The sequence below is a fragment of the Vanellus vanellus genome, assembly GCF_965231255.1.
Source record: "Vanellus vanellus genome assembly, chromosome: 10".
Lineage (NCBI taxonomy): Eukaryota > Metazoa > Chordata > Aves > Charadriiformes > Charadriidae > Vanellus > Vanellus vanellus.
In genome coordinates, this window is record NC_138915.1 from 2345561 (window position 1) to 2365995 (window position 20435).

Here is a 20435-nt window from a genome sequence, read left to right on the forward strand (position 1 = left end):
CCTAGAGACGGGAGAAAGCCTGACAGTACACAGATAAGAGCAGGTGCTAATTTGATGCTGTGGTCCAGCACATAGACACAATGCTGTGTAAAGGCTCTGGTTTCAGCCCCTGGAAGGTCCTCTCTTGCTGAATTCTCACCTCCTTTGGAGTCTTTTTAAATGGCAGTTGCTCAGTCGGCAGTGAGAGCGCACCATGTTCCTCCTGTGCAGACAAGAGCTTTGATGTGCTCACTCTCTGAGCCGCTACCTTTATTTCAGTTTTAAAGGGGATGCAAAGGGAGGAACAGGTTCTTGTCAATCACAGACTTGCCTAAATATTTATCTCTGCTAAAAACAGTTTAGTTTCTGGATTTAGCCCAGGGTTGATTCTGACGAGAGACATCAAACACAATATACATGAATCAGGGACAGCACATCTGGCATTGCCTGTGTGCTGTAGGAATATAAATAAAAGAGCCAGTAAACTCCAGCTGGTGAGTTATTTGTACTGCAACAAGGCTGTCAGCGTTCTAATATCACCACCCAGTGAGAAGAGGGTGCCACGAATCACTCGGGGCTGCTCTGTGGTCCTCCGTTGGTACGTGTCTTTCTTTTTGCATGAAAGGACTCAAAAGTGAAGGACCATAAACGCTTTTTTGAAAATGCTTTGCAAGAGTGCTGAAAAGAGCGGTGGGCCAAGCCAGCAGCACCGCCAATATTTAGACCGTTTCACCGACATGATGATATTTTATTTTTGGAAGTATCTGATACAAATGTTCTTTTCCTGGAAAGATTCCTTCTCCTGCCTGCCTCCCCCGCCTCCCTCAGACTGCTGGTGCCAATATTTCTGTTGCAACTTCCTTGCTCCCAGCCGTTTCCTACTATAGATTTCCCTCCCCTCTCTCCTGGAGCTGATGGTCCAGGTTGCACCCTGCATTGTTCTGCTGGCCTGGCAGGAGGCAAACGTCGGCGCCCGATTCTGCTGCCTACGCAGAGGCACCCAGCGCTGCCCGGGATGTCAGCGGGTAACCCTGCAGGCTTCTAGTTCCTGCTATGGAAGGGCACAAGCATCACAGAGATGCCCTGTATCTGCCAGCCCTGGGAGGATGTCTCACAGACCACGTAAGCCCCTAATCATATTTTTTATAGTGAGGGCAGAACACGTTAGAGTGCTGCACAGCCTGGTGGGCACAGGGAACGGCCACAGCTCTGGACCCACGTGTGTGGGGGCACTTAAGTATGTACCGCGTTTCACTCCTTTCCATCCTCTCATCCAAAGGGAGCACTGCCCTCAGAATCGATAGTGTCCATTAATGCCTCTTACTCCATCACTCTGCAAACCAACAAGATAAGCACAACCTTCAGTTGGGCAAAATTCGACATGGAGACATGAGCAGAAGCCTAGGAGCTGAGGGTTACAAAAACTGCAATGCCCAAAGAGTCATTTTGATGACTTTAAACAAACTCATCATGCAGAGCAGTCATGGAAAGAGACTTATCACATTACTTCCCTGATTAGCCCAGGACACCAATTTTAGGTACTGTTATAACAGTGGAGGTCAAATTTACTATGGAGGGCAAAGATCAGTGATTCATTTTTCCTTATTCTTTATAGTAACTTTTCAGCTTGAAGAACAAAAGGGCCTAAAGTCAGAGAACGTTTGTTCTTGAGTCTTGCCAAAACCTTTTTTTTAATAAACCATCATTAAAATCTGGGCCCATTGCCTTGACAAAAGAAAAGAATATATTTGTGTATACTTAAGAGACGGGAAAGAGACTGTGCGCCAGGGCTAGTCACAGATAAAGGAATTCCGGACATTATTCCTTGTGCTCCTAGGGGTTGTGACATGGGATTTCCTTTCAAAGTGGTAAATAGCCCTACAGTTGTTGTACGACAGGGTGGGGTGGTCACTGGTTTCTTATAAACGAGGAGACATGAAAGAACATTATGAGAAGAAAGACAGGCTGGATACGTGTGCACAATGAACCCCTGTGAACGGGGCGAGGGGTGCAAATTCACCCCCACCCACAGCACCAGCTCAAAGCTTTGCCCTCATAAACTTCCCATGGTTTAGAGGTGCTACCAGCTGACCTCTGCTTTGGGAAGAATAGCTCATGGCACAGCAAGATAGATTTAAGCCTTACACGCAGCCAAAATCTCAAGGCTTGTCAGCACCTTATGTGTTCCTCCTAGACCAGTGGGAGATAGATGGAACTTGTGGGGCAACAGGTTTATCCTGGGGTGACTCCTGAAGTTTCCTGCCTTCTCTCCAAGCCAGACGGCCTCTCACTGCGCACTGTGGGACACCGACTGCCCGTCCTGGGCTGGTGTGCGACCAGAGAGGGTGGCGAGGGTGGGATACCATAGGTGTGAGCTTCAGGAGGAACTTCACCATGATTTGGAACAAGAACCAGACAGTCGAGGTCTTTTGTAACTGAAAGCCCTTTGGCTCTTTCTTTGGCTCTTTCTCTCTGAAAGCCCCATCTCTTTGGCTGAATCCCACACAGGATTGGGGTGAGCAGTCTTCTCTTTTCAGAAAAGAGCAGAGCTAAAGCTGCAGATTTTATCCTGCTTGCATTTTAAATAGAAAAACATTCAACTTTGTACTTGCGTTACTTTTTCTGTTGGACTTTGCATAAAGGACTCACCAAAGTGCAGTGATTTTGCAGTGTCGGGGGAAGTCAGAAGGGGGGAGGAACGTGAATCGCTTGATGAGAGAGAGAAGAACATCAAGCTGATTTTATATTTGGATCTGAATACAAAACTATTTCCTTTCCTCCCTCTTCCTGCGGCTGTCCTGGAGGGTCAGCAAAGACTGCAGATCTTAAACCTCACCATTAAAGCAGGGCTTAATGAGAAGGGGAAAGAAGATTTGCATGTTACTGTTCTCCAAATCCTAAGGATTCAGGTCTTCAATAATAAATATTCACTTAAGGAATCTTCAGTGGAACAGATAAATTAGCATATTGCAGAAGTTTGCAAATGGAAGGTTCCTACATGTGCTTCCTTATAGCTTTCTGTTTTATTGCTAGATATCTGAATTACAACTCTATAATTCTTCTACCGTGTAACAACACACCTGCAGATTTATTTTCCCCTTAAACTACAATGAGATCTCACGTCAGTATATGGAGACACATGATAAAATTGTAAAATTCAGCTGGTAAACTTCATGCAAAGCAGGAATGTCTAACAGGTTGAACCGCTGCTTCCGGTGCGAGAGTCAGTTTGGATCTGCTGCAGAGGATCACGTTCCACTAGTGAATAAGACCCCCAGGAAAGGCAAGAGACACTGAAGCCATAGCTGCATTCTGTCCCTGCTCCAACTCATTGGCTTAAGAGATTGTGTTAAAAGGGTCTACATCCATCCAGGACACATGGAGATTCTAACCAAGTTCAGAACTGGAGACTTCAGAGGAAAAATGACAAATTTCCCTTCTTTCTCTTTAACCCCTCCCTAACATCCCACATTTTTCTGAAAACCAGGGAAAAGAGAAAGTTCCCTTGTTCATTGCAGCAATAAAATAACACATCTTCTAAAATAACTGTATGGCTGGTCTAAGGAACAACAAAGCTAAATGAATCATACAGAGAGAATTACTCATACGTACGCATTTTCAGACAGCAAACAGGTCATGCTTAGCATTGGTAACTCGCAGGCCTGCCAGGCTGCACGGTCCACATTATTGCTCGTGTACATGAGGAGATCAGGAGAAATCAGTCAGTGTACGGCAGTAAAACTGATCGGAATCAGGCCGTGGGATTGTGGGATTGCACTCAAACATTAGCACTTTCCCTGTGTGGGTGTGGGGCTGTGTGGCGGTCACACATCAGGAGAGTATCATTAAACTTGTATGAATTGGATCATGTTTTCTAAGCCCCGTAACAGACTATTGAATCACGCTTTTTTGATATCCTGGTACAATCACATTAAATATCTTAAGATGAACTATATTTTCATGGCCAAAAGCCAAACGAACAGAACTCTCTGAAAAATAAACAAACAGAACCCTTTTAGAAGGATTTTTAAAAAGCTAAACAGATCTAAGACTTGGTTTAAGGACTTGTAATTTTAAAATAGCTCAAGTAAATTCAGAATACCAAAATCAATCTGCTCTCCTTCTTCCCAGTGGTAGTGTGAGCACACGAGAGTCTCTGCTTCCTTGCAGTGGAAACCGCCCCTTATTTATGGTGCTGTTGCCCAGTGTCAGATCTCTTTTATCTCGGACTGCAAGGTGGAGTCAACCTGGGCTCGGAGGGGTGTTCCCACTGGACAGATGTTCATATCAACACAACACAACAGCTCTTGTGAATAAGGTTTGCAGGATTGGTGCTTGACATACAGCTCTTTTTACTCTCAAACAATGGTGTGGGGTTTTTTTCTCCCAAAGCTGCTTACATCCTGTGACCTTGCACTAAAGCCCAAATGAAATGCCTCACAATTTTCCTAAATACTATCTTTATTCTTATGGCTCCTGTATGAACCACTGCTATGCAGTTAATGCTCTGCAGTTGTTTCTACCCTAAGACCTTTTAGCCAAGGGTTTACAATTTGGCATCTGAGGTCTCTGAACAAATTCATCTTTGTTTTTGTACTCTCCCCAAGAGTCTGTTTTAAATTGATATAAACATTTCAATAGCTTAAGAGTGCAACAAAATGGTCAGCCTCCCTTTCCAGCTGGAAAACAAGCGTGTTTCTTTGAGTCGAAGTATTGCATGCTGTTGGCTAGACTAGCGGCTGGTCTCATCTTGGCTTGGTCGGGCAGATCAGGCATCTGCGCAACCTTATGGCACATCCAGAAAAAAACAAAACCCACCATTACTTAACTGTGCAATATTTGCTTTTCCAATGTGTCTGTTTCTCTGCAGTGGGCACTGCTTACCCCTCTTCCCCTGATATATACCATGCACAAATACCACCATATTCAGCAAAAGACGCTGGGAACCTCTTGATTTTCTTCAGCATGGGGAGAAATCTCTCAGTAACATAGTTCATATCTGCCAGACCAAAATTCATATGCCATACTAAAAATTTTACTGACTCATCGCGACAAGAGGGAACAGACCTCTGAACAAAGCAAGTAAGGACCCCAGCAAATGCTTACTCTACCTTGAAAAGCTGTTTGCTTATTCTGCGGTGTCTCAGATCTGGATTTCATTATTGGAATTAGTGCTCTGAAAAATTAGTGCAGCAAATCAAGGCTGTATGTGTGGATTCAGGATGGGAAGGAACCTTACTAATTGCCCGTGTGCATTTGCACTATTCTTTCATCTCCCACCTCGGTACTTTTCTCCTCCTGAATCCAAAACGTGACATTTTTCTTTCTTGGTGACAGAGTTTTCACTTTGCTTTCTTTCAGCGCTCACTTAACTTTCATGATTCTCTTTTCTCTTAGACATTTTCATACAGATCTGTATTTCTCACCAGGGCTTCTGATACTCTGCAAGAGGTAGTCAGTAGAGAGCTCCAAATCCAGGAGCTGCTTTCCTCATTTAATTACTTTGAGAGTCACATTAGTTGATTTGGTTAGCTATCCAACACAAGAACTAATTATATTGTCCAAAGAGCGACAGCATGTTTTGTCTGTCTATAGGAACTGCACTAAACTCTTGGGCTGAAGAGGCAAGATTTTTAGGAAAAGAAAACAGTGATGTGCTTGTTTCTGCTCTGTTTGAAATCAATCGTAAAAATAGAACCAGTTAGGGGTTTTATAACAAAACAGCTTTTCATTAGAAAATTACACTGTGGCAAAATTCTGTGTAGAAAGTGGCTGGGTTAGATGCAGTTTTCCAGGAAAGGTTCTCCAGCCAGGATGGTGTTTCTGGTCACAGCCCAACGATGCCATGCCCTTGTCATCAAGATGCATGTGTAGGATGCTGGAGACACCACGGTCCTTGGTGGAATCAAGCCTCTGAATCTGTGTCTCCCACTACCGGGGGCTGCCCTACATATCTGGCTATTTTTAGATGAGCCTTTTTCTGGTGCTGCTTTTCATAATAAGAAAAACCTTTGAAGGATTTTCGTTTTATCCCTATGCACAACAGGAATTAAAATAAATAAATAGATCTTAAATATTGAGACACGAGGAGAAGTATTTCCTGCCCAGCTTTTGCTAAGCGGCGTAGGTGGCTTTAATGCAAACCGGGTCTGCTCCTGGGTACCTGGCAATGCTTTCTTTTCTTGGAAGTGACTCTGGTAAAGCACCCTTAAAAACAGGATCCCACAAAGCATAACTGCTCTTTCCAAGGTCACTGTGCAATCATCTCCCTCGTGCCGTAGTTTTTCCCGATGATGAACTGATCTGCTGCAACCTAACCAACCTGGCAGAGAAGGAATTGCTGTAGCTAAGGGGCTGCGGCAGCCTGGAGGACATCGCGGCATCAGGGCAGCAAGGCGGAGGAGTGCTTAAAGTGTCTGACCCCCCGCAAAGCCCCTCAAAACAAACCTAAAAGGCAGGATCTGGCACTAAAGAAGCAAGTTTAGCTCTGGGCATCACACCTGGTGTACCACCCACCTGCTGCCCCTCCTGTGGGCTTGAGGAGGCTGTGCCCAGACATCAGCAACTGCTTCTCCTCCGAACCTTTGGAGGTCCATTGAGCTCATTGGGAAACCTGCGGGGGATAGAAGAAGGGACTGTTGTCAACAGGCAGCCATGCTACGTAGACTTGATAAATATGTGCAGTGCTAATTCGAAGCAGATTCCTGCTTTGCCACAAGCAGAATTCCTCCAAAGCCTGCCATCAAAAACATTATGTCACAGCTGCGGAGAAGCCTAACAAACAGGGGAGAAGTTGGGGTCATGTCAGGGTAACAGTGCGGTGGAGGCTGCAAGGAAGTGATTGAAGCCCTGTTCCACGGCCTGATGGAGTTTGTCATTAAGAAGGATTTCACAAATGATTTGCAGCCAATTCCCTAGGTCCGATTGGTACTTTCCAGCTTAATGCAAACCAGCGAGGGAACCAGCTTCCAGACCCAGTTAGGCCAAACTACCCAGGGAGGTTGCAGGCAAGAGAGAACATAACGTCGCCTGGGGCTGCGGAAACGTAACTAAAACTGGGATTGGTTTTTAAGGAGATCGTTAGGTTCTCTCTCCCCATCGAGCAAACAGCTTTTATCTTGTCTCCCAAAATAGCAACCTCCCATCCTTCAAAACAAACCAAAAAAAAAAAAAGGAAAGCCTCTTGAGACAGGCACACAGACAAAGCCGACAGAAGTGGAACACAGAGCTGATCGAAAACAGATTCCGGCATCAGTCCAATGTTGGTTTCAGCCCATTTCTTCTTAATGGGTAAAGTTAAGAAACTGAGAAAACAAAGTAATTACCCACCAAGCAGATTTTACTGACACTAAGCATTTACACATTTCTGACACATACGATCCCCACGAGTTGATCAAATCCATCTCTGTTTAGTGTGGCAAATCAATTGACTTCATCTCGGGAGGCTCTGGCTCATTTGCTTCTGGACTTATAGCTCAAGTAAAAATGATAAAACAATATTAACTGGGGTGGGCTTTTGTTCTGCTTCGCTCTGACCATCCACCTTCCTGGTTCTGATTTCAACTCCATCCCCCTCATGGCCTTCCCTTGGCCTGCTCCTTCTGCAGGTCAGTGATTCATCCCACAGGAGGACACAGGTGTTCTTTACAAAGAAGTATTTCTGTGCAAGCTGATATTTTTCCTCGAAAAGAGGGCTGGGGATGAGGAATGAGATCGGGAGGAGGACTTCACTGTGCAAAAGTCTTGAGCATACGTATCGCCTGGTTTCCCCCCGAGTTTGTGTGATGTTGCCTATCCGACCCACCAGCACCCCCAGGGAGCAGGGATGACTGCCAGATTCACAGGGGCAAAGCTCCAAGTAGGAAACCTTGGGGCATGTGGCCTGAGAAAAGAGGCGGTCTCTCTGAGCAGCTAATCCACAAGCAGTTGGTGGTCAGTGGGCAGTCATCTTGCTTGATGGCAATGCTGGGATTCAGCTATGGCACGTGGTCAGAGGTTGTTTCGCATGCCACCCTCTTATCATTCAGCAGAACCTCATCCAAATTCCTCTGTCAGCTCTTGCATTTCTTAGAAAACAGCCATAGTCCTCTTTTGAGGTCTGGTTTATGGATGCTTTTGAGTCCAAAGCTGAGAACACCCATTCTGCCTTTGAATCTCAGCAGCGCTGAGGTAGCACCGAAGAAGTTTGGAAAGGGAAGAGACCTGTGCCCCAGGTCAGGCCCCGGTAGCCCATCTCAGCAGAACATCATGGCCCTAACACTGCCTACATGTGGCAGCTGAAGCTCTTCGAGATTACTTCATGTAGGTCACCAGCAAATGTTTTCTGAAGGATATCTCCTAGCGCTTTATCTCATCTAATTTTAAATATACCTAAAGATAGGGTTGGCATCACTGCTTCCTTTGGGAGATGAATTACACAGGCTGATATAACTCAACCTTGGGAAGATTTTCATTTCTCTCCCTAGGCTTATACCAGTTGCAACAGAAAAAGCAGATAAATAGCTGACCTTGGTATCGATCTCCCATGATTCCAACAGGAGACTGTTACGCACTCCAATTTACAAAAAAATTATGCAAGAAAGCAGTATCAAACCTATCAAAAGGGCTCTTGGTCTCCAGGTTAAACAATGTGGCAAATAAGCAGATTAGCAGCAAAAGGGATGTGCATTTAAACCATACTGACACTTTGCTTAAGACGCGGAAAACTGGCAGAACACTCATATGATATGGAGGCAAAATTGATTCTATAAGCATCCTTGACACTTGAGATGTTAGAGTCAAGCTACAAAACTGAGATCTGGTTGCACGTATTTAGTATCTTAACTGTTCCCTTTGTCACAAACAAACAGCTCTGTGGCACTGAAATATTTTTGACTTCAGTGGAGTTGAGACACCAGCTTAGACGTAGGGACAAGTTTCCTTATCCTTTGCCTTGCAAGTCACTAACCACATTTCCGTACTGAACTCTATGTTGAAGGCCCATGCTAGCGTGTTTAGGAATGTGTCGGTCTCATCTAGACAGTCTTCACCAAACCAAACCAAATAAAGGGCAGTGTTTGTCTCCTTAAGCCTCATCCCGCTCTACCAACTCAAATCACTGCAAACAAATCATTTCCGTGTACAAAGATTTCCGGAAGGAAAGACAGGACCCAGAGCGGATCCACATGGCATATCCTGATAATTCCCATCAGTTGGGCTTCAAACATCTTTGTTCAGATCTTATAAAGGTCATTCTGTACCGTAGAGTGCTTAAGGACATGGTACAGTTAGTTTGGGGGGTTTCCCAACAGTCTCATGCGCAAGTGGCTAATGAAACAAGAAGAAAGACTTGGGAGTCACCGATTTAGTCTGCAGATGGTAGAGGAGGGCCGTGAGTGAGCATCCTCCTCTCATCTGATACACACAGGCTGAATGCTGGCAGAGACCATACAATGCTTTCAAAGAAACTAACATTTTGCTAAATCGGAGTTGCATGGCTTTTGTAACTTCTCTCTCTTCCCTGGTCATTTTAAGGTCTCTCTAGGGTATCCATCTTATACTTTTCCAAAGTCTTTTACTTATGATGAATTATCATCATATTTTGTCAAAGGAATAAGATGACATACAGTACAATAATTTGACTCAGTAGTCTGAAATAACTCTGTCGCTTGTTAATATTACTTTATGTTACATGCAAAATTTCTCTGTTAATGCTTGTTCTGGCTAAGAGCTTAAATAGCCAGAGCAGGCGATTTTCAAAGTTGTCACCCCTCAACAGCTATGTAAATATATGTATATATGGCAAGTGGGATTGTATGTTGGGTTAATACTGGCCAATGTTTTAATTTGTGTGGTATGGACACGTGCAACTTAATTTACCGTCCTCTTTAGCTTCAGGAACTTTCATTTTCATGTTTGCTTTTAATTTATGCAAGTGTTATTTTCCAAGCCCTCATGGTGCCAAAGCTGTCGTTCAGAAACAAGACTGACGGCTCTAAACTATTACTGAAAGGTGATTCGTGATTACACTTAAAGATGACGGGGACTAGATTACATCTGTGGCCCCAGCAGTCTGCTCTGGATGACTGGACAACCACATATCAGAACAGATTTTCGAGATGTGTGAAACCAGCATAATTTTATTGAATTCTGGCAAAAATTTCATTTCACCACTGATGGTCACTCCCAATAGCAATTTTTATGGAAACCTAAGGGAAATCCCTCCTTAATATTTCATATTGCCAGCATAAAGTCTGACCTCTACTGGCAGTTGGGATGAATCATAAACCGATGCACGTACGGGTTATTGCATTGCCTCCTAAACACTGAACTAAAGGCAACTTGGTGTCTACAGAAAAATAAACACCACAGCATTCTCCCTGCCTCCTTCCTTGTGAACATACCGGCCTGCATGCAGCTTTAATATCGCCTTGGTGCACCACGTTCCCTCTACAGGAAGTGCCACAGTAGTGTAGGAAATATTACATGTATTTCCAGTCTGCCAAGAAGCGTGCAATAATGTTGCGAGTAATAAGTAAAAAAAAAAGTAAATAATTACTGTATCATATACACACAGAAAAGAAAACGATCAGGTTTTTTTCATCATCTGATGACTATTGTCTCTTCAATAGAAAAAGATATGAAAGGTATAAAAGTGTATAGAAGACCTATTGAAAACTTTTCTACTACTGCTCTGACTTTAAAAAAATCCATTCTCTTTAACAAAATACCCAGCCTGAGAGCTTTACTCTTATCCTGAGTATAGGCAGCCCCTTTATTGCAGGTTAAAAGTCCACTAGAAATGTCAAAACTGGGTAGGAACAAGAGACAAATCACTGCTCGCATCAATAGAGGTTTACTCCTTGTTTTTTCATGAGAGGTCCTGGCTCATATCAAGATAGATTTCAATAGTGACTGATTCTTTCTGTGCACATGAGCAGGTTGGGGAATAGTTCTTGGAATAGAGTCAGCACAACAATTGCTTTCATTATTTGCAGCTGTACAAAACAAATAAGTTTAAAAGAAATATAGAGAGGTGCCAAATTCAATCCCACCGATGTGTGAGTGAACACAGTGTTTAGTGCTGTGCCGTGACACACATGAAGTCTGTGAATTACTGCTGTTGACTTTTCAGCCTTACATGTCACCTTTGATAAATGAGCTAATCTGCTGATAGCTACTCAAAATAATAAAGTAATTTAGTTAAAAGAGTTTTAAAACATTCCTTCCTTAGCATCCGAAACTTTCTGCAACTACTCACCGCATACAAATGACCCTGAGTATAGCAATTCTGATACCATTACAGGGAACTGAATGTGGGGGTTTGACAAGCTGGAATCACAACTTGATCCACGCTTTACCGTCTGTAGCTATGAGGAACCGTTGGGATGACATGGAATAAAAATATCCAGCTATCTATCCATCAGTACACAACTATGCTCCCAGGAGTTCACCTGTGGTGACGACTCTGGGTTGACACATGGACACAGGGAAGCTAGAAAGGACCCAATGGAGACAGATCTAGATGGCCTTCTACCTTCCCATTTTCCTACGCAGTGCTCTGGAGAAAGGAGAGAGATCTTGGCTAGATTCTCGTCTCAAAACTCGCCTGGACGCCTTCCTGTGCAACCTCATCTAGGTGTTCCTGCTCCGACAGGGGGATTGGACTAGATGATCTTTTGAGGTCCCTTCCAATCCCTAGCATACTGTGATACTGTGATTCACTTCCAGATAAATGTGATTTAATATCTGAAGCCTGAGTAGCAGTAAGCCCTCATTTGTTGCGCCCTCTGGGAGAAGGGGAAGGGCAGGCAGAACATGCGCTGTGGTGGACCGCAGTGAGAGTGGACGGTGAACCTTGGGGCCAAAGCCACCAGCAGAGAGGTACGTCAGGCTCTTGCAGGGGCTGCTCCCCATGGTGGTTCATCCTAGAGACCAATCCGTACCCTTGTTCCTCCTCTCACTCACAGCCTTGTCTGAAGAATGTGCCCTCTCCTCAGGATGGTCAAGTCAAGGAAGAATGAAAGCTATGTCTGGAGCGCCTATGAAGTAATCTTGTCTGGGAATCATTGGAAACACTTGCATCTGCAAGCCTAAAGCTTTTCTCAGGAGACCACATCGGGGGAGAGGCAAAGACAGTTTCATACCTCACATTTTTTGATTTTTTTTTCCCCTAAAGTCTTCAGCACATAGCGTGGTCTCTTTTTCTTCTGTGTGTCTCGTTCCCACTGGGTCTGCATATTTCCTAATCATGGAGATGTGCCAGGTCTTCTCTTTCCCAGAGGAATTGCCATAATTTGGATCAAGAAATAACAACATTCCCAGCCTTTTTTCCATTGACATGAGATTACTGCATTTCCTAAATACTTTAAATTGTGCTTGAGTGTATGGCAGATGATTGCAGATGTTGCCACCTCCTTTCCCAGATTTCATGTTTATTTTACGGCTGTAGATCTAAGTTCTGGACTTGTCACCCAGTTAGAAAGAAAGGACTTGTCCCCTCGCTACATAACTCAACATAAGCACAGGGTGATGATATCTCTCTCATTCTTTAGGACTCAACACTCTATGGTGTCAGAGGGAAAACAATGGCTCTGATTAATGAGCTGCTGCCGCCAAAGACCAAACAATTTTGACCTAGAGTTGCTTTCTGTGACCTCTTTCCATAAATCTGCAACTGATACAGCGATCCATATCATGGACAGCCAAGAAAGTAAACGGCATTGTACGTTCAGGCCTTTGAGCAGGTGTAGCCAAACTCCGAAGGTTATGTTTTGATTACAGAAAAACAGAGAAAAGCTCCTGTTAATTGACACAGGGTTTTTAAGCGTCAGCACACAAAGCAATAAGGTGGCCTCGCTGAAGGGTTTCCGCTGATTACAGAAGGAAACCAGAGTGACCCTGTGCCACTTCATCAGGAAACGCTGATGTATCTATGGGTGAGGAAAAGCCCTGTAGGGACAAATCCCAAGAACGGGGCCAATGTCTTATCTTATCTTTAAACACTTGCTCTACTTAGCAGTTGTTTTTACTGTGTTGGGGTTGATGTCTCCTCCGCTTGAGACTAATGATTTAATTTTTTGTTGTTGTCACTAAGAACATTTACACCCAAACTACTGTCTCTGGCTGAGCTACACAAAGCTTCTATTTGCGGCAGGCAGAGAAGAAGAATGGGTGTGAACTACTCCCCTTTCTCATGAGTCAGCTAAACAAATACTAGTTCCTCTGGCTTGGAAAACACGAAGCCTGTTGCTTTGCCAGAAGATACTCTTGGGTTAACGCTAGCATTCGAATGCTAGGATCTTAGCCATCTCTCCTGAGGAGTTTGTGATTGTTAATATAGTTTTGGATTAACTTCTTCAGCTTCTGTAGGAGTGGAACCTCAGGCTCTGGCCTACAGGTCGCTAGTCCGTGCCCACACAGGGCATTTCTGTTGAAGGACCGTTCTGGGGGATCCCCCGTTATTTCTAGGTGGAAAACAACATATGCTGCTTGAAACCCTTCCCCTTAAACAAACAAAGAAAATAGGAAAGCTTTAAAAGTTGCTGAACCGTTTTCCTTAAAAATAATTTGGCTTGAATAGCAGCAGCATCGGTAAGGGAGACAATTTTGGCAAAAGATAGCGATGGGTACTCAGGGACCCTGGGGCCCACCGTGTGTGGGCTCTTTGCTTTTCACTTTTCTCTCCTAGATGATGTGCTGGGCTTGCAAGAGCCAGCAGAGAGGAGCACGCTCCCGGGTGCTTTAGCCGGGGGCACTTACAGCAGTCAGCAGCCCCACGGGTGGGTTCCCCCCCGGCAGGAAAGAGGGTGGGTTGATCAATGGCCAAGTGACGGTGAGGTCCCGGTCGCTGGGCAGCGGCATGGAGAAGCAAGCTGCGTACAGATCATGAGCTGGACTTTCCTGGCGGATCTGCAGCCGGTTTCCCGTGCGCTTTCCAAGGACAGGCTTTTCAGGGAGATTATTTTTTCCCATTACAGCCAAGCCTGCTACTTGGGTCCATTAATCACCTGCTTTCTTTGTGTTTCACCCTCTAATTGTGAGAGTTGTTGCACATCTATTGTTTGGAGTCCTCAGCAAAGGTGGTGGAGCTGTCTTATTTTAGTTTGTCTGTTGCTTTGGGGCAATTTTCTTGTTTTTGCAATTATCTTGGAAGTATCATGTAATGGAGATATCCAGTCTGGGCACGGGGAGAATAGTTTGGCTACCAGCCTCCAGCACATGGAGCACTTGTTCAAGTGGCATTCCTACCTCGTGTGAGACTAGGACGGAGACAGGGGCTAAACTCCGACTCATCTCCTCCTCTAGGACAAGTAGTTCACCATGGAATAAACCAGTAACCTCCAGGGGTTTGGCCTGCATCGGAACCTCATGAGGAAGTCACAGCCCCCCTACATTAAGCACTGTACAGACGCATAGGAAAAGATTAAGTGTTTAAATCTTTACAGACAAGTTAAATCATCATCCTCGGTATACACATGGAGAATTGAGGCTTAGGAGAGCAAATAACCTGATCGAGACCAACTCCCAGAGCAAATCAGGAGAGAAATGAAATAGGAGAGAGGCAATCAAACCACAGTAGGCCTAGTGGGTAAGTTACCCTCTAACACCCCTTTCTGACCTGCACATTCCCCATCTGCAGCCCATCACAGGGGCCTTTGGCCTCTGTGCTGACTCAGTCCCCATCAGGTGGCTCGCCACAGAACTCACTAGAGTTCAGCAGAAAAGAAGAAAATTGAGAGGTTTGTTCTTGACTTACAGCCAAAATCTTCATCACAAGAGCATCCCTTCTTCTTTGCTGGGAAAGTCAATGCTAGCAATAATATTTCATTTAGAAAAATTGGCATTTTGAATAGAGAGCATAAGACATTTTATTAATGTCAATGCACGAGCCTAGCGATAAAAAATTGGATGTCCTTCTCCCACCCAAATTCACACCAAAAAGGGGGGGAGGTGGGTCTTCTCAGTCATTTGCTACTATCTTTTTAAGCCTTTAAAAGAATAGAAAATTACTCGACTATAATTAGTGAAAGCTGATTCCAGCAGCTGAAGACTTAATAAACACACCAAATATTGCAAGGCTTGTGATATAATAATGCTGGCAGTACTGTTGTGTGTTCTCTTTTCTTCTCTTGAAATAAATCCTAAAATTATTGTAGGCCATTGGTTTAAACACACAGAGCTTTTCAATGAATCCTTCAGCTTTCTAATTCCAGTGAAAATACTATTTCCTTGGGGATATAGTCAAGAAAATACCCTTTAAAGTGGGTACCTGTTCATTTTTCAGGTGTGCGCACACTGTGTGCTTGTGATGAGGTACCCTGGTCTCAGAGGAAAGCACGTTGTCTCCCCTTCAGGTCATTTACTGCTGCAGACACAAAGTCATTTGGAGAGACTGAGCTTCACCGGTTTTTCCCTGGCAGGCAGCATAGGGAACAGCTCTTCAACTGCATGATCTCTATTATTGGCGATCACCTTATTACTGGTGACGAGGGCCATGCACGCTGTTGGTACAGCCCCCATTGATTTCAGAGTGTTTTCAGAGCACAGATCAGGCTCCCGATTCAGGCTCTGACTCAGAAATGCTTTAAGGTAAGCACAGCTTAAAAAAGTATCCCCAATCCATTGCCAGCAATGAACAAAACAGTTTTTAAATGTTGTGTGTCTGCCTCTTCTCTTCCCCCACTAAAATTAGCTCTAAAACTCTGACATCCAGTTCTAATGGGATCTGATGTGTCCTAGGGCCCAGATCTCTGCACAAGAGTGACTTTACACACATGAATAGTCCCTGGAGTTCAATCATGTGCAAAAAGCTATTTGTGTGCCCAAGTCCCTGCGGAATCAGGGCCACAGACTAACCTGCTTCATTTAGCTGTCAACACAGTGGTCTCTGGTTTGCCTAGCAATTATTTCTTTGTCATCTGATGCAGAGGTTAGGTGCTCTTTGATACTGTTCGTTCAGCTTTCCCCTCCTCTGCGTGCTGCAGTGCCCAAAAGGGATACGTGGATCCCTTAATCAGATATCATATTGCCGTTAGCTGTCACTGTGTACGATACCTAGATATGTTCAATCTCACAAGCGTTTGTGAGTGCTCTTTTTGGGATAGCCACTGGGTCATTACAGTGCTTAGAGGATGCTTGAAGGAAGACTGTTACATTAAGAAACGGTGATTAAAAATAGTTTTTATCCACGCTCACTGATGGCCCTAGCATGAACAATCGGGCTTAGCGTGGGAGGGATCTCCCTCAGCCAAGAGAGATAGACTTAGAAATCATCTGACAGAGAGGTGAGGGAGGTCACACGTTACCCTCTGCCTGTGGATCCTCTCATGTTTCATGTTGGCTGTGCTGCAAAATCAGATTATCCCAGGAAAAAGAGTTTTCAATATACTTTTCTTTCCTGGATAATGTATCAGTCAACCTTTCACACTTCACTCCCAGTGATTTGAGTGGTTGTGCTGTGCTTGGGGTTTTCACCGTTGAGAGCAGAATGTTGAAGTCTAAACCGAAGGTAAGAATAAACTCTCAGAATTAGAAATGGTGCAATGAGGCTCTGGACAGAAGGTCTGACAGAAGGGCTCTTTCTAGGGGCTATCTTTAGCCTGGCGAAGCTGCACTCTTGTGTCTCACTGTAGTCAGCTTGCGTTGGCAACAAGTAACTGAAGGCAGGAACCTAACATCAGAAGCAACACATCAGTTCCCAGGAGGAGCCTGTCTTTCTGCCTTGGTTTACAGAGGGGATGTTGTGCTAAGACCTATCTGTAGGGTCTCTGCTAATTCTGCAGTATTATCACTTCAGCATCTTATCCCAAACCATGCCAGAGGATCTACAGAAGGATGCTGCCCCAGGTTCCTCACCCTAACCAGGCAGCAGTCTTAGCTTCACAAAGAGAATGGCAGGGACAGCCGTGGTACCGGTGCTGGTTCCTGGGCCTTTCTACATCGCTCTGCAGAACAGAGCCTGCCAAGCTCTTTGTTCCTCTGCAGAGCTTTGCTATGCTAATGACATGGTTGGCACGAGTACCTGTTTTTAATTTCATGACCCTTGTAGCCCTGGAGCAGGACCAAAATTATTAAGCAGAGAAGACGATAGTGTTCTTTTAGGCCTGGACATTGTCATCTGAGCTGTGCAATCAGAGCACATTCGCATCAGCAGGACTTGGTCCAGCAGCATGGGTCTCCCACCCCACTCTGGGCAGGTTGTAGGTCCTGGTTTTACAGCACACCGCAGAGAACTACCTCACAAAGATGTTCTTCAAGTCAGAGAGATTTTATATAAAGTGCAGAGTAGCTGTGAAAAACTTTTTTTGAGACATGTGAGACAGTTAATGATTAAAGCCATAAAACCGAAATGAAATACATTAAAATGGTGAATGTTCACATTCATTCTAAGAAGGAAAAGCACTGTAAGGGAGCTACATGGCGTATTTAAACAATGCTTTTCGACGGTATGCTGACACTGGGTTCACTTTGCCCTTCCCAGAACTAGCTCGCACCTGCCTGTGCTTCACAACCCCTGCAATCAAAGCTTACCAGCAAGGAAGAGACCAGCACAATATGTCCCAGAAGACTCAGTCTCTGTACAAGCTGAACAGTGTCTGCCTCCATCCCGCTTCCCCTGGCACCACTGACCGGTGGGACCGAGAATCCAAAGCTAAACAAACGTTCAGGTGCAGGATTATGGAAAGAGAGGGTCTGCAGCGCCAAGCACGGTGCAGCCTACATGCCCGCTTCTCTCTGCGGGAACCTGCTTGCAGCATCCTAACGCCTTCTTAAAGCCACCAGTCTCCTCAAATATATAAAACAAATATGAAAGTGGAGTAGATCCCTTTCTTCTCATCCAACGTACCCCGGGGCTGTCCTCAGCTTCGCCTCCAAAAGGCGAAGCCTAGCTCTAAAAGGACCATGGGAGGTTAAATATTTTGTGAGGCATCATCCTGCCAGTTCTGGCATTGAGGCATCCCGACATAGCACAGCCTAAGCTTTTCCCCCACTACTCTCTCAGTTTTGCCCTCACACTTTTTTTTTTCCCAGTCCTCTCAGCTTTGGCTCCGCTGTGCCAAAAAGGGCACACGCTGTGTTTACATAAACCCTCTCTCACCTGGCAGCAGCCATCAAATGTGCGTGTGGCAGAGGAATTTCTCCTCCTGCCCTCCATGGGGTAGAAAAGCACTGAAATTACACTTTGCTTATTCTTTTCTTCAGCTGCCAAAGCCAAAATAAACTTTGGGAAAGAAGTAGCTCAGAACTATAAACAGCATAATTGAAAAATACTTTTCTTTCTTTTAGCAAAACCAGTCTCAAGTAGTATAAAAGCCCGAGGACTGCAGTGCTCTGCGGTGCCAATAGCAGCTCAGGTGTAACGCCAGCCGCCTGCACTCCGACAGCGTCACCCGCGCTCCTGAGAGGTACAATTCAGGCCTCTTTAAAAAGGGCAGCTCCAGACAGCAGCTAAGCCCCCCCCTAAGCCCTAAGAATAACTGTAGGCACAAGAGGAAAGAAATAAAGGATTATTTCAAACCCTGGGATTTTCTAAGTCGAAGCAGCACCTGGCTGAAGTCACAGCGTAAAGAGCCCAGAGCAGGTGACGGGAGTAGCTATGTCCCGCGAGAGCCACGCAGGACACAAACAACCCTCAGCGAGCAAATTAAATGACACTTGACAAACGTATTCAGAGCTGCTGGCCGTTTTTTGGATCGTTTTTGCAAAGCTCAGCACACAGTCTTAAGAGACTGAGAAATACCTCAGCAACCATGAAATAACACACGCCAAAGCTCAGCCCGTGCTCAGAGGAAACTGGTTGTTTCCAGAAACTGGAGGGGACTCAGAATCAAGTGCAAGGGTGTACTTGCCTGACAGTGTCTCCTCCTGCAAGGTTTGGGGCTTTTTCTGTTGATTCTTTGCTAACTGTGATGCTGCACCCTGCACGTGTCATCCTGAACGTGTTTAGGAATAACGGTACTTCTTAAAAGAAAGAGGGGAACCACAGGGCTGGAACCCGCTGGCTATTTTGCTCTTACGGCATTACACGTAATAGCAGATTTTAGGTAGGAAGTTGGTGTTGGCCAGACTCCAACTTCTAATCCTGCAAAGGACTTTGGTGATAGAGCTACAGTGTCATCAGTTATGCAAAACTTGGGGGTGGTGGGGGTGGTGGTGTGTGTGTGATATCGCTGATGCTGAAGCAATGGTCAGGACCAGTTTAAAGTCTCAGCTCGAGGTCTATAGGAAGGGTCAGTATGTCTGCAAAGGGAGTCCAGCAAGATGGTGTCTGGGCAGGATCCCCTTTGGGAAGGATCCTCTGGTGCCATGAGATTAGTTGGCCTCCGCCAAGTTACTGATGGGAGTTTGAATGGCTCACGGAAGAAGGCAGACTCTCCAAAGTGGGAGTGATTCACTCTCCACACTGAGAGAATATGCCAGGCTAAGAGCATTTTACTCAAATCCAGCAAAAAAGAGATGAGTTGGGAGGTGGGAGGCAAGAAAATCACTGTTTCATCCAGTTGAAAAGTTAAACCCTAATGTTTCTCTTTTTGCTAGATATGTTATCTTCACTATTCTGCTGAGAATAATGCCTCTGTCATAAGCCCCGCTAAAGATTTCTGGCTTATCAAGTTCAAGGCAAAGGAGAAGATATAGATTTGAAGAGCAGGAGGGGAAAGAAAACATACAGCTTTAATGTCAGAGCTTTGGAAATTGAGATACTTATCTAAGTCTGTTTTCTCCTTTCCTTGATAATGTTACTTTGAATTTGGATATGGAAACCAGCCTGGCCAACCTCACTTCTGTTTTTTCTCAGTTGCACTTTCTGAAAATTATATTGTCATAGCCGTACACTCAGATACGCATCTCACCGAGGACAGTATCACATTCAGAAGACATTTCCTGAGCCAGGAGATGATGATGAGAGAGACCTTTATCACTGCTGTCATTAAAGAGCATTGTCATCAGCGACCTGACAAACCTCCTCACGCTAGTGCTGATGATGGTGTCCCAGACACCACTGCAAATTTGCTTTGGAGCATGACACCAGCGTACAGCCCCGACGCCCGCAAAGCAAGCGGCTTGCTAGTTAGTGCAAATGCGGTGTTCGTGAATGGCACTTTGGAAAAAACCAGCAGGCTTTCAATTTGCTTTTAATATAGCAGATGCTTCACAGTTGTGAATCAGAGTTGCTCCCCAGAATTATTGTTTTCTCTTCTCCCCTCGATTAAAATGTAACGTATGAGCTCACATATCCAATTATTTCCCAAAGACCTGACTCCTTCCACTTTTGTATGTGTGTAAAATCCTTTTGAAACAAATCTGTTCTCCTAAAACTGCAATAATTCAGTAATAAAGCTAGCTCTAAATGAAAGGGGAGAAAGACTATTAGCAGAAATGCAGGTGCTCAATGTTAGAAAAGAAAGAGATGAATGAAGGAAACTAAAAACAAACTAAGGGGATCTCACAACTAACTCCACGCTCAATTGAATTGC

At 44.8% G+C, this 20435-nt stretch overlaps 1 protein-coding gene across 1 annotated transcript in view; it reads left to right on the plus strand.

The window, feature by feature from the left end:
* The window catches only part of LOC309675747 (vascular endothelial growth factor receptor kdr-like), a 136166-nt gene that overhangs the window by 17739 nt on the left and 97992 nt on the right, over positions 1-20435 (plus strand). The window lies entirely within an intron of this gene.